At 36.7% G+C, this 15,788-nt stretch overlaps 1 protein-coding gene across 11 annotated transcripts in view; it reads left to right on the top strand.

Annotated features, from left to right (window-relative positions):
- The window catches only part of FOXP2 (forkhead box P2), a 440,428-nt gene that overhangs the window by 50,633 nt on the left and 374,007 nt on the right, over positions 1 to 15,788 (top strand). The gene's annotated exons all lie outside the window — the stretch shown is intronic.

The raw sequence follows: 15,788 nt of genomic DNA, 5'->3' as shown, positions 1-15,788 counted from the left end.
CCATTCCCAGCTTAGTGTGAATGGCCAGTCTTCTTGCTGGCAGGGTGTTAAGAGAGAAGCTAGAAAGTCTTTGGCTTAGTGTAAGCACTGCTCAATAACAGCTAAAACATCATTGAGTTATCAACATTATTCTCATCCTAAATCCAAAACACAGCACCATACCGGCTACTAGGAAGAACATTAACTCTATCCCAACCAAAACCAGGCACATGTAAGACATGCCATGTCCCACAGAGGAGAAGGGGCAAAATCACACTCTTGGTCATAAAATCATAGAGTCGTAGAATCATTTTGGTTGGAAAAGACCTTCAAGATCATAAAGTCTTCAAGATCATCAACTCGACCTACTAAGTCCCATCACTAAACCATGTCCCTTAGTGCAATGTGCATCTCTCTTAAATACCTCCAGGGACTGGGACTCCACCAGTTCTCTGAGCAGCACACTGCAATGCTTGAATACCCTCTCTGTAAAGAAATTCGTTCCTAATGTCCTATCTAAAAGTTCCTCATCACAACTTGAGACCATTTCCTCTCACCTTATGTCTGATTTTGGACGCTTATTCGGGAAAATAAAAGGGGAAAACACAGCAGTCAATGGAACTAGATATGCATTTTCTTCTAGGGTTTCCAAGTTCACTAAAGTATTATGCAGCACTTCTTTTCTTGCATCGTGGAAACCGCTTGACTACATTGCACAGTTTATTGCTACTAAACGATACAGAGAGAGATGCCAAGGCTGTTTCTTCCCCTGAGGAGACACTGGTATCTGATTTGTATTTCTAAAGACTGCTTGCGGCTGAATGATGTTTTGTGTACCTCAGTGAAAAAGCAGTGTTTATCTAGATAAGTGCATCTTGCTCCTGTAGTGCCAAAATTTTGTTTGTGAATAACCTATGCCTGTTAGTGCACTTATTCAGAGGGAGTAGAGTAAAACTATATGTGAGTAGACAACAAATATTTATTTAAAATCATATTTTGGATTATAGTTTCAATATAATTGGAAATTTCTGTATTATTTTAGGCTGTTACTTGTTTGACTTTGTCATCTCTCTTTCCATTTTGCTCTCCAGTCCTTAACAATATATATTCAGAATATAGTTGTGTTCTTCTGTCAGTTCTGATGATAGCAGAGAAATATATATAGAAATAATTTTGTTGGTGTTGATAAAAGCACCTTCTTATACCAATATGCAATGGAATATAAAAGGATATTCCTTGAATGCTCAAAAACGTGGTGATGTTTTCTTTCAAAGGTCTTTACTATCCCAGTCACAGAAGAGTGTGGATATTAAGGTCTGCTGGCCTTCAGATAGATGCTTATGATGCAAAGAAGGGAGAATTGTTGACAAAGAAAACCTGTGTTGTATTTACATTTTATATATAAGTAAATAGTATATAATAATTATATACTTTATAAAGTGTATTGGGATGCTGTGTAGTGTTGCAGTGAGCTAGAGATCTGATTGGAAAACTATCCTTTATTATCAAGGATAGAGTGCTGCTTTTTAAACTTCCAATAGATATCCAAATTTCTGGGGGGCTATTGGAAATGAACATTTCCTTACTTTGAAGTTTCTTCCTGGTAGGTGCCGTGCTGATGTAAATTTAACTGACCCTAGGAGTGTTGGTCTTTGAGAGCATATAAGAATAGGATTTATGGTTCTGAGTTAATAAAATATGCTGATGCCACTGTAAGCCCTATTTAGATAGACAGCAGTAATCTCTGTTGAGCAGTATGAAACCGTCTGTCTCTAAGTAGTGGAAACCTAACAGTTCACAGCAAGGTTGTACCACATCCAGAGATGAGAAAAATGTGTCTGAAGTCAGAGGAGTTCTAGCTGCATGGTTTTATTTTCTTGTATAATGGTGTTCTTTCTCCTGTGCTAATATTACACATAATGTCAAGTAAACAAGATACTCAGAGTGCACAAATAAAAGGTGCTTTTTTAAGTTCATAGCTTACCTTATTTTTGCTAGCTTAGCACAAGGAACGATACTCTTCTGAAAACACAATATGACTGAAATATGTGAAACTGATGTTAAAGGTGGAGTATGTTGTGTATTAATAAAAACACCAATATTCAGTTAAATAATGAGATATATTAAGAAGACTAAGTCAGTGCATTGCCACATTAGGTATTTTGTACAGTAGAGTATAAAATGCTGTTTCCAAGTTTTTATCTTTCATGGAAGAAGTTCATAGAATTATATGTTTGTAAAGATAACTTTGAATTTGTAATTTTGCTATTGTGTTTGAAATATTTGACATTTAAATATGTGGTTGTATTTACATATGTTGCATTTTCATTACAGCTAATCCTCTTGAAACTTGGTTGGCAGATGCCTTAAGCAGTTCTGTAAAATTGGGACAGATACAGTATTCTGCAACCTTGGAATTTAATTGCAAATAAAGAACATTTTATAATTGCTTTCTTTCAGTTTTAAAGTTTCCACTTGTAAAATTAAAGCAACTGATTAAGAGCAATGCTGTATGTAAACAATAATGAAATATATTTTAGTACAGATATTAATATCTTAAAATTCACTTGTTGGTACCTTGTTTTAATATAAAATACTAATATTCTGTATTTTATTTGCTGCAAATGTAAAGATTACCACCGTGCTACTTAATATATTAAGTAAACAAGTCTGGGGGAAGAAACGATTCATTGTGCACTATGAGGCACATACCTTTTTACAAAAGGCAACAGTTTTCAATCTTAATTCTAAATGATTCATTTATAATTTGAAAGGAGAGAAGAATAAGAAATCTTTGACAAGTAACATGTTTTTGTACAGTTCAGAAATACATGGTGTCCATATGTGCTGGGATTTTGGTCTTTTTTTTTCTTTAAATCAAGTATCCTTATCCTCAGTTTCTTTTTTCATCACTTTCCTAGCTTTTGATCTATTTGACTAGTGAAAAATATAGCTAAACATAACTAAATATGTTTTATTTTGTAGGTGAAATAGCTAACTTAACAAATATCTTTGCTAAGTTCACAGAATTCAACATGAGTAGCCATTTAATTTATACAGTCCAAAATAAAAGGAAAAAAAAAGCTATGTAACTGTGTAATCTATGCTTTATGATGTATTCATTCTACACTTGCCCAACAGTCTGGTGGTGAAGATTTTTTTCTATTAAACTTGATTTTTTTTTATTTTTTTAAACTCAGACATCTGTAAGAGTATCCAACAATTCCTTGTTATCTTCAAAATATATATAATTTGTTCTAGCAGTTTTCTTCCTCTTGTGATTCATCTGACAGTGAGTCACTCACTCCATCCACTCACACATCACATACTTCAGTGGTGCGTCTTAACCAGGACAGCAAACTCTCTGCTTCCCATATAGGTGGGAGCAACAAGCTCATCTGGCAGGTCTGGGTGAGGTAGTGATTCCATCCTATTTATGTGTTTGAAGTTAGGTAGGATGAATCTGATTTTAGTATTGCACAGTTGCAAGTAAAGATGATCCAAACCTAATTTCTGACCAGCCATTTCCAATTTACTGTTCGGTTCAGGGCCTCTTCCTTGCTAATCCCTTCTATCTTTGCTATTTTATCTTCTTTTTATCTACTTTTAAGTAGTTCTCCTGAAATACCTGTTCTCCCCAACAAGATTGTAGATGGCCATGCAAGTTGCTGACAAAACATCTTTACAGTAAATGCATCCTTACAAGCTTTTCATACCTTTCTTCTAGTACACTGCTGGATTTGGAGAAACCGTTTCTACTTCTGTAAGCGGTTCAGGAACAGTAGACACTAACCAGTAATGGCTTTTTATGTATCCTCCTCGCCCTCCCTACCTGTGCCACCTCCTCTTGTGGCCCTGCCCCAGTTCCTGATCTCCGGGGTGTGCCCAGGGCCACCAGCTGCTCCCTTGCAGCAGTTCACAGCTGGGTGCCTGATGGCTGAATACAGCCAGCTCTGTTTTCCTCTGTTTTGGAAAACATAGAACACAATAGCGGTTTGCATTTGTAGGTTTATTTACCATTTTTTCCTGTAGATGTTTCTCATGCATTTGGAGGTAGGCTTTGCCATACCGAAATACCAGTCTCTTGCCTTTCACCATCTCCTGGCAGAGAACTGCCCATACGTCCACAGTCATATTTTAAGATCCAGATCAATGAATGAGAATGCCTATGTGTTTGGTACTGCTTTTGTGGGCCAAACCTCAGAACACCGTATCTGATCCCAACATACGTAATGTCTTTAAAGAAGGCCAAGATAAAGACTAGCAGATCACCAAGGGATAAACGAGACCCGGGCTTCATGGAGATCAAAGGATCCCCCTCAGCCTTTTCATTTCACCGTTGACAAAAGTGACAACAGGCTTTGTAAGGTTTATTTCCACCCTTTTCCCTCTCACCCTGCCACTCCTGGGCATCAGCTCGGCAGTGTCACACAGACAAGCACATGTTTGTTGAGCTTGGTGCTGGGCAGGGGACAGGACTGCTCGACAGGCAGGGTGGCACCCGCGGGGACACCCACTTCCACCCTGCCGAGGCAGCTCCGCCTGCTGAGGATGCGGGACCTGCGGGCGCAGAGGGCAGCAGATAAAGAGCAGGCAATTAAACGGCTTAGTTAGAGAAGACATGGAGTTAATGCTGTGTGCTGCTCATCTTAGATTTTCATAAATTCATACATGGGATCCGGTGAATCGGGAAGTAGATGAAGGTTATCGTAATTTTGACACAAACACTTAAATGGCTAATCTGTTTCTAAATGGTTATGTTTTTAATCTCAAGCCTCTTTACATGGCTGAGCTGCCTTTTTTTTTTTTTTTTTCCCCAATTTGACTTTGTTTTAGATGGGAAATATTTCCGATCAGATTGCTTAAGCTCTGAGCTGTCATGTAAATATGTTCTGTCAAGTATATAATACACATTTTAAAATTTGTCTAAATATTTATGCTCTTCAGGGGATCACTGTAGCTCTCAAAAGACAGTTACAACCTAGTGAGTAAATAAATTGTATTTCTTTTTTTAAGTGTGCATCGTTTTTGTAGCAAATTGTAACTGTTTAAAGGATCACTTGAATCTCACAAATTTCTGCAAGAGAGTTTTTTATTATTTATTATTCTCTTGAGAAAAAAAGTGCCTCATCTTTCAGCAGTGCATGTAAATGCGTATGTGCATATATATATTTAAAAAATCAAGTACTTCTTTTTCATTTAAAACTGATGAACAAAACGTGAGGTGAATGAATTTATATTTAATGCAGCATTTAAAATTATCCTTAGAAGTATTGTGAAGTAGCTCTTCTGTTATTTTCAGTTTGCTTACTGCATATGCCCAATGGATTATTTTTTCTTATTTTACTATTTTTTCTGCCTGGACTATAATGATAAAATCAGTGGTGTTCTCAAGGTTCTTTTTATTTTTATTTTTTAATTTAAAATGCTTAGTGAAATTAAAATTGGAGCGAAGGTAATTTTCATTCATTTTTAAGCAATGAGATGATTTTTTCGCAAAGTCTACAAAGAAGGAAAATTATTAATGCCATAGTTTAGAATGTAGTTACTTTGTAATCAATAAGAGTTATAATAGCTGTCATTGGTTATCAGGCAAGAGATTGCTATAACATCACAGAAATCATTCACCAATTAAAAAAATAAATAAATTCCAGGTTAAACTGGTGGAAGTATATTTTGGATGCTAGTCTGTATAAGACATAATAACTTGTATAATCCTATCTTTTACTTTGTACAATAATAAAGTATATCCAGAGAAAGTAAATCTGTGATTTTAACATCTTTTGACAAGCACATTAGACTGTGGAAAGAGCATCCAAGTTGGGGCTTGGGGCATATGGTGCTACCTTCTGCTAGCATAGCTCCAGAACAAGTCACTGTGTTCACCAGGGGGTCATGTTCAGACTCTCAGGTTCATTCCGTTAGTCTGGGGGAGAAAGCACAGTTGCTCTTCATATGGAAAAATCAGAACATAAAATGCTAACCTCACTTCCCTGCCATACATCCACTATGCAGAGAACACATAGGTGTTCTGAAATGTTTTTCTGTCACTTATGCTTTTGTCAGGGCATTCAAGAAAGACTTCAGAGAAGTTAATCTAAACAAAAATTATATTGGTTAATAATCCACAAGCTAAACAATGCTGTAGCACTGTAAATCCCAAATTAGACTATGTAAATATTTATAGCTATTTTTTATTCTGAAAAGAGATATAATGCTACTTGAAAAGAACACAGGTTTGTATCATGACGTAAAACAGTTGTAGCATTTCAAACGTGTGTACATTTGTAGTATTATTTAAATGATTGTTTCCTGAATAAGTTGCAACTCACTTCAGTTTAAAGATTGGTATTTATAATAGATAATACAAGTGTTGTGTATCTTGAGAATTCAACATATGGATGGGGATGCGGGAGGAATTAGTTATACGAGATCTGTTGACCAGCTTTTAATTCAGATTGTCATTTTTAACACACGGCAGTGCAGATGGCAAAGTTTTGACTGTCCGTCAGAGCCCCGATACCTCAGGGACAGCTGTTGCTGATAAATCTTTTTTACATGCTTTAGGTCAAGAGTAGTCAAACCTGTTACAGCACCTGCTTTTACATATGCAAATCTGTTGTTTTGTCATTTCATTAAACAAGGAAAGGTAGTGGTCTCTTGTGGCCGTAAGTAAGCCTGGAACACAGCCCATATGAAATGAAATCCAGCAAAAAGACAACCGTGATTTCTGCAGTGTAGCCATGGGATGTTGCTTCTGTTTGGGGGCTTTGTTTCTGGAAGACTGCCTTTAATTTGGAAGGAGGGTAGAAAGACAAGCACATGTTTGGAGGCAAGAAGAGAAGGGAAGGTGTTTGCTGTCATTGACTGTAGGGTAGTAGTGAAGTTTGACATGCCCAGAAGCTAGCGGGTGCCATGTGGGGCTCCCATACACTGCATACCTCAGTTTTCATCATCTGGTGAGCCTGCAGCATGATTCCCGGGCACTGGAGCATACAACATGTCTGCTTCGGTTTGGAGCTGATTGATCCACGGTACAGAACACGCTTGTGGGATCTTCCCGTGCTGGGGAAGAACATAAATGATTGAAATGCTTTCTTAAGAAAGAAAAGCATCATTTGTTTATGTACTTCGGTGCCTAGTAAAAAGTGCCATCAAGCAGCAACACACGGTTAGTTTACTGCACGCTGTTACGTACTGGTTGTAGAAACTTTTAAACTTTGTATTTTCATCTTATACTTGTTTAATCTATTGGATATAGATGCAGAGAGGTGAAATCATGAGGAGGGGAGTTCTTCATTTATGGCTCTGTGTGAATGGGGTCGTGGCATGTAACAGAAATGGCACTTAAGGATTGTTTTTTTAAACAAACTGACAGAAGATTTTATCCTACACTGCCATAGATTGCTGTGGGGGAGAAAGGGAAATAGTAAAATTGATGAACAAATGTTGCATGCTGTCATTTTAGATTATGTTGTTTCGCCATGAAGTTGTTGCTAATTTTTTTAAGATACTGTAAAAATTCTGATGTTGCAGAAAGCACCACAGTAGCACTGTTAATTGTGCTAATTATTTCTTTCTAAGGCTAGTTTGTCAACAATATCTTAATCAAGCCACAAGCAAAAACTGTTTTTTGAACATTTTGTGGATAAACAAAGAATATTGCCCTGACCTTTTAACCTTGTCAACTGAGTTTTCCCATTCTGACACTGTGCATTATTTTTGCAAAGGTTGGAAGTTTAACTCTTAGAGGAACCAGATATCATTTTTATTGGGATATTAATTCTGGTAGGTGCTAATCTCATCAAGATTTGCAGACATTTCCCCTTCATAGGCCATTCTGATTTGTAGCTTTTTCTTTTCACAGCAGTATTAAATACCAAACCTTCTCTGATATGGAAGTTCATTAGAGATATGTCTTTGATGGCAGCCCTTTCAGGGCTTCAGTTTCAAATACCTTGATGTAAAGCTTAAGAAGCCATTGTGTTGTAAGCCCTCCTTGATGTGTCTTATTTAGATCTGCATAGTAAATCAAGGAAAGTAAATAACAAGGCAGCAGATGGAAGCATGGAGATAAGGCCAGTGAACAATTGTATTTGTATTTTGTTATGATGTTGACAGGAGCTAAAATTCACTAATCTAGTTCAACTGATCTGCATTTCAAAGAAATCTCATTTAGCAGCAACTTGAAGGTTTGGAGGATAAAGTTCTTTTATTGCAGCTTTTATTGCATTCTTTGCTAATTTATCTGGTCAAGATTTAGCCTTGCTTACTTAAAGCAGCAAGCATGTTACAAGGAGTCTTAAATACTACGAAAGCATTAATGTCTAGACTGTGAACTGAAGGTAATTACATATCCAGCAGTGAATAGGCTACGTTTAGGAAATACTGTTGTCCAAATGGAATTGCAAGAGAAATGCAGATAAGGTATTTTTTCCATGCATTTTTTTCTCTGATTTCCTTCATTTTCTTTTCTTTTTTCTTCTCTTTTCTCTTTTTGTTTTTCTCTTTCCCCTTCTTTTTCTTTTCTCTTTTTCTTCTCTTTTTCTTTTTCTTTTTCTTTTTCTTTTTCTTTTTCTTTTTCTTTTTCTTTTTCTTTTTCTTTTTCTTTTTCTTTTTCTTTTTCTTTTTCTTTTTCTTTTTCTTTTTCTTTTTCTTTTTCTTTTTCTTTTTCTTTTTTCTTTTTTCTTTTTTCTTTTTTCTTTTTCTTTTTTTCTTTTCCTTTTCCTTTTCCTTTTTTCTTTCCTTCTTTTTTTTCTCTTTTTCTTCTTTTTTTGCTAATTGTGTGGAAAATGAATGCATAGAAAAATCTATAATTATTAAATATAAAAAAACTCTTGAACTTTGAATTCAGTCATAGAATACTTGATTATTCTGTTTACAAACTGAGAGCTGATATTAAGGTTTCATGTAATGATTACTTTTCTGTGTCTTACCAAACAAAACTATTGAAAGATGGACAATAGTTTTGTAGAATGATGTTTCAAAATTGTTTTTGTATGTGCCCTGAATGATGTAGACAATGTGTATGTAAGTTATGTACTTTGTATTAGATAAAGTACAGCCATATCATCTGGAAAAAAATGTGATATTCTCCAAATGAAATGTGATTAAAATAAAGAGTGATGTGAAGTAGAATTTAGGGTCTCTCTTTTAAGTTTTTAAAAAGTTACTTAATTTTAAGGGAAAAGAATTTAGTCTTTTTTAAAATTTAGTTTTCATTCTATAATATAAATACTAATGATGGGCTGTTTAGAGAATTGATTGCAAGTGTGTACATATGTATGTACAGGTGTAATAATAATATGGCAAAGCATGCCAGACCAGTTTCAAAACAGATTTTAAAGCTTTGTATGTGTATATCCTCTCTAATAATGGGACCCGGTTCTCTAAGGCATGTAAATTAAAAAAAAAAAAAAAAAAAAAGAGCAGCTTCTGTATTTTAATGCTCCTGTCCTTGCTGCCCTTCTGCAGCCCATCCTTGTCCTAGGGTTGCTGTAATGGAGCACACACCTGTACCTCGAGGACTTCAGTTCTGTGATTTGTAGTGCAGATTGTCACATTTCTTTGTAATGCATATTTGTAAGCTGGAGAGGAGTGGAGAGAAAGACAGCTGGGGATGACAGTACTTGGTAGGCTGCAGCTGTATCTGTTACCTTGTGACTGCTGGAGTCCATAGGCTAATTAAATCATAGTGTAGTAAATGCTTCTTTGATAGTAATGTGGGCTTAAAGCATCTTTTGGTTCCTTCTGCTTATTGCTATAACTCTGAAAATGCTCTTATGGTTGTTGCTCTTATGGTCTGCTCTTATTTTAGCTAAACAAAATAGCTTTTATTTTGCCAGGTTGCTTTTAATCTAGACTAGTTCTGTAGTGTGGATGACCGTGTTGCTCCATGTACACTTGCATTGGCACAGCTGAGTGAGCAGTGCTGGAAACTGGGAGGTGACCACTGCTAGAAGCATTGAATATGCCCTGAGATAGATGCACATGGTCAGTTTCCACATCAGTGCAAGCCAACTGCATCATGACTGTGTGGTCACATCTTCATCCAGGGCCATATCTCGTCTTGCACCAGCAGGAATGCCCCAGTTTTGTCCAGAAGTTGATCACTTTCTTTGCAGGAAAAAAAGTGTTTTAAAGTGTTGTAGCTACCTGGCCTGTCTCACCTTGCAATTGCTCAAGTGTCCGAGTCAGCACAAGGAAGGAGTAGGAGTCTGCACTGGAGCTGAAGAGGAAGGTGAGGGACGTTAAGATTGCTTTGGCCAGTTTAGATTGGCTTAAGTTGTTCTGCAGCTGCATCCTGCCCAGAAATCTTGCCATTATCTCCCCGAACCAATTCCTGCTCTGTATGTATAAAATGAAATGGACGATGCAAAAAAGGTGACTTGAACTACTTTGTGAAGTAAGTATGTACCAGCCAACATAGCAAAGACAATAAAATAAATCAAACTCTCTTGGAAAGATCCACAGTGTATTTGAATGTTTAATTACATTCCAATCTGCCAAAGTTCAGAAAGCAAATTTTGGATATGAAGATATCACAGGGAGGTCTTCCTGCTTACATTTCCCAGTAGCAAACAGGTAGAACCACAAGAGCAAGTCCCTAAGCACACTGCTTCACACATTTTTAGATTAGGCTTCCCTTGCTTTGTGTAACAATTTAAATCATCCTCTGCTTCCCTCAGATAAATATCTGGCCTGTCCCCAGATTTTAGCAATCCTACCGTGTTTTACAAATCTCATGCCCTTGTACCTTTGGCTTCAGCAATCTCTGACCCTTGTTCCGTCCAGCCCAAGCCCTTCCCATGTCCCAGCATTGCCCCAGGTGACAAGGAGGCATCTCGGCTGTCATTGAATGCTTGCCTCTTGTGCTGCTGTCCCTTCTGGCTCCCAGCAAGTGTGATGTTCTTTACAAATCGTGCTGCAGGAGGGGAGAGAATCTGAGGCAAAAGGGAGAGTGGGAGGCAAAAGAGAGGAAAAAAGAGAAAAGGATGAAAAAAAATGTATGAAAAGTTTTATGGAATTTCTCACATTTCCTCCTTTATATCAAACCCTTTTGCACCATTCTGTTTTAGGGCTGTTGCAGTAGTGTGAAAGTATTGTGTGTAGATGAGTGATCTCTCAGTAATCAGTATCAAAACCATTTAGAAATGAGGTGGGGTAATAAATGAAACTTGCATTCCACCTATAGGCTCGTCAGTACCAGTACCAACTGCAAATCCCTAACTTAGAAAATTCTGAGTGGCCTCGCATTTCTAGAATGACACCTATCTGCTTGGCCTTCGCGTCTTTAGATGCTAAGATCCCTGCTAGATCCCTGTGTGGAATGCCAACCTAAGGCTGAAGTGAGAAGGGCAGACAGAGCTGGAAGGAGTAACAGAGAAAGTAGGTGGCACGCTTCCCACTGGGGGATTGCTGAAGAAAAATATTCCCAGCCATATTTGCCACAATTCCTACTACACAAGGTTGCTACTATCTGTTTAACCTCCCCAAGCTTGCATGTTAGCTTAACAACTGTTCACTGTGTATTCCATCTGATTGTCCCAAAGCCAGCATTATACCTTTGTTGGCAGATTGCCTGATATAGCTAGTTAGCCTTTGTCTTTTATCCTCTGTTTCATATGGAGAATTTACATTGGCATGACAAACAGCTGACCATGCAAGCAGTTATTTAGATGTAGGCGTTACCTGTGGTTTCATACCCTGCATCCTCTTATGATTCAGCTTCAGGTTTTACTTCTGGTCAATGTATCTTAAAACAAATATATCTGCAAGAGAAACATGAGGAATTCTTCTCTATCTTCATGTCTGTCCAAATCCAGAAGAGGAAGACTGTAGTATACAACTGATGAGAAGACTAAATTAGAAAATGTTTCATATTTTAATAGGTATTTTCAGGTTCTGCAAAAGATGTGCATCAACGTATAGGGAATATTATCAGTTATCTTAAAGGCAGTGATACATGGGTTCTAGTGTTAGGTCACTTTACATGTAGATAGATCATTTGTCCCACCTTTCTCTTTTCAATATGTAACAGAAAGGAAGTAATGCCAACTCTGAGGTTTTCTGAAGTATTGCTTTTTTGATCACAGCATATTAATCTCCCTTAAATTGCAGACAAACCAAACAACTTCATTCAGTTTAACAGCACAACATTTAGGGAAGTTTGCAATATAATACCTTCATTTCTTTAATTCTTCGTATCATGATTGATCTCTTATTTACTCCTTATGCTGTTTCCAGATTAGGACAATTATACTGGAGATTAGCTCGAAGGGACCTTTCCGCAGATATATTTGTTTCTTTTGTTGCTGTATTTTAATACATCGTTCTTAACAGAGGTTCCAAAGTTTACTAGCAAAACACTGATTGTTTTTGTGAGTTTATGTTTTTGTGAGATAAGATTTCTGGGTAAAGGCTTTTAGATAAACACCACAGTAAAGACACATGATTGTAATAATACGTTAGACTGACTATACAATTACATAATAGAGTAAATATTATTCAGTCTTAAACCAATCCAGTGCCTGGTTGTTTATATGATATGGTTTCAGCCTAAATCCAGCATTAGTCTTTTACTTAGTTACATCCAATAGGCTATAGATATTGAAAGTAAAATTGTAGAATGCTTATGTACAAAAATGGAATTTTGTAGCATATTTAGTCAGAGGCCCAAGCCACTGGATTTTTTATAAATAAGATAAATATTCCCAGAATAATTGGGAAACTTGATTAAACAGTCCTCAAATACTTTTTCCTCTAGCATGTTTTTTTGTAACATACTCTGTAAGAATACCTGCCAGTCATGGGATAAAGTATTTTAACAATGTTTTGTAATGCAGCTGTGGCTTTTATCAATGGCCAAAAAAGTCTCAAAACAGCAATGCAGAGCTCACATTACTGTCTATAGTTTTCAATTTGTCTTATGTAACTTATGGAAATGGTATGAGTTTATGCAAAAGTGTAGCTTTTAATGCCCGAAATTAATATATATGTCTTTAATCCTATAGGTTACTTGTATCACTAGGTTGTTTCAGAAATTGAAAACACAAGCTAAGAAATTCTTCATGTAAAAATACCTTCTTATATCTTTGAAACAAGTATATTTCCGTCAGGGGTATAATTGAATTAGGGAATATACGGAATACATTTTTAAAGCAAGCACAAATCCTCATCTAATCTTCCAAAGGGGTTGTATAACAAATGGGAAAAAAAAAAAAAAAAAGCATTCTTGGTTTACCCAATTTTTGGGTAACTGTTGATTCCCAGCACTTGCAATTGAAATAATTGCATATCAACTTTCCCCTTGAGAGAGCCAAGATTACATTAGTGGGAAGATCTTGTAAACTTTTTAATTGCAACTCAAAACCGTGTATGGAAAGAATGAGAATCTTTGCTTCTATTTGTCAACCAGTAGGTAGCTGTCTTGTAAGACACTCTTATGCTTTATCTTTCCTAGTGTTGTAGTAGGAGTAATAATAAATATGAATTGTTATTAGTATCAGATTGCTTTTAAAGTGTTTATCCTGCAATAGTATTTTACCTGCAGTAGTATGCCTTTAGTCCACTTCTCTAAATTTTGAAATTTTGTGAGAAGCTTGTCTTTGATCATATATCAGTTCTGAGACACTCAGTTCTTGCTTGGTACTGCTTGCTCTTATTTGTAGTTAGTATTACAGTGACATGCAGGATATCAAACAAAACTTAGATTCCTTTTGAGCTGGACGAGTTATAATCCTACCCTTAAGATTTTACATTCTAAATAGAGAAGTTGGACAAATGGTAGAGGGAGAGGTGGCCTAAATTGTTGCTATAGGCCAGTAGTACATGGGTCTTTGATCATTATTAGCATGCTGCACAGTGATTTTTTTTCCAACTTCAGTGTAGCCATTTGAGCTGCAGAAGCAAACATAACAGCAAACATCATAGCAGCCTCTTCTTTTGCAGAGTGTAGAAGTGATGAGGGGGAGTAGATAGAACACTAAACATACTTTGATCTGATATATCAAGCTGACAAAAAAAAAAGCAGCAGTAATTCAAATTCCTCATTGTGAGGTCTGAAAAGAATGTTAATAGGTCTGTGCATAGATTTTGAGTGAACATAAAATTTTGTGTGAAACATTAGGCTATTAATTTGTGTATTTTGCAAAGGGAACTTTAGTTGCATACTGATGTCTGAACAAGGTTATTTTTGTCCTGTTATGTTTATATGCTACTGTAGGCTGCTTCATCATATTACATGTCAATGCACAAGTCTCCATATCTGGATACTCAGTTCACAGGTACAGAGATCTGTATCTAGCAAGACAACAGAAAGGACTGGTTATATTCCTTTGGTATACCTGGTGGGTATGGATGAATTAATTAAGAGAGTTTTTTTCTCAAAAGTGACATGCCATTCTGAGACAGCAAAAAGTGTTTGCTCCTGATGACAGTCATTCACTTTCTGCTGGATCAGAAGGCGTCCCTGAAGGAATTTTAATTGATCTGCACTTACCCAAAATAAAGCAAAAACACTGCTGTATCCTAGAGATAAAAGCAAAAAAAAAGGAGATACTGGAGTACAGAGTATATGATTTTTAAGGTTTTGTTTGAGATGAAACTTGGGACATGCAGATGCCTATGACCTTCATTTATACATGTTGAACTGGGTGGGAACCCATGGATGAAGCTGCATATTCAGACATATGGAGGGAACTGTCAGAAATCTTCAGAAGCAGAACCTTGCTTTGTGGCACCCTGTCCTGGCTACTTTGGAACTATGGACAAGGAAAAGGAAGGCTACAAAAAAATTTGCTTTACAGCAAGACTTTACTACCTCATTTGATTTTTTTTTTCTATGGAGTGGCTATTTTGGAAAAGTCAATCAAAAGAATGTAGTTAAATACAGAAAACGGTGGGAATTCACTTTGCAGTTCAAAAGGATCTAGCCTGTACATTCAGTGTCAGTTAGACTAGACTGTGTTCCTTGTGTGGTGAATATATCATTGTGAAATGGATATAAGAATCTCCAGTGAAGGTTCTCTTCCAAAAATAATTCCACTTTCCCCTTTGAAAATTCCTTGCATCAACAGCATCCTTGGGAAGAAGCTTGCAGGTCTGTTACCTATTTCATGGAGATGTTCCTGCATATTTTTCTGAACCTGAGCTTTACTAGTCAGTTTTTGCATTCAAATAGGGAAGAGATGATCTCTGTGCAATCTCTCCATCTTCTTCAGGCTGCTGTACTTTTCTGTCATATCATCCCTTAAGTTGTCTATTTTCTCGTGTGAATAGTTGTGGTGTACAGAATTGTTCCTCGTCCGGAAACTATTCTAAGCCTTTGATCACATATGTTTTCTTCTCTGAACCTTGTGCTCTGCTCTGTTCTGAGCACCAGAAATGAGCAGGCTTTTCAAGATGGGGCTTGATACAGAAGAAGGTGATGTGTTATGCTTTGTTCTTTATTCCTTTCCCAGTAATTTTTAACATTTGATGTGCTGTATTGGCTCTGGCAGAGCAGTGATTTATATTTTCATGGAGCTATCCGTTCTAAAGCCAAGGTCTCACTTTCTGAGTTGCAGTGCAATACAGAGCTGTTTTGCTTAACAGAAGATTCAAATCAGAATTTTTGCCAATAATGGGTAACCAAGATAGTTTCCAATGAACCTGTGTTCAGCAAATTGTGATTGCCTGCATGAACCCTGCCAAAAGTATGCCAGACTTCATGGTGTTGCAAAATAACTAATCAATAATAGGAAACTATCTTTCAATTTGTGTACTTAGACTTTTTAGAATAACATAATCCTGTTACTGCAAATCCCAGG

Source organism: Anser anser (genome assembly GCF_964211835.1).
Source record: "Anser anser genome assembly, chromosome: 1".
NCBI classification, from domain to species: Eukaryota; Metazoa; Chordata; class Aves; order Anseriformes; family Anatidae; genus Anser; species Anser anser.
The sequence above is the reverse complement of the archived record's forward strand: the minus strand, read 5'-3'. Positions and strand labels throughout refer to the sequence as shown.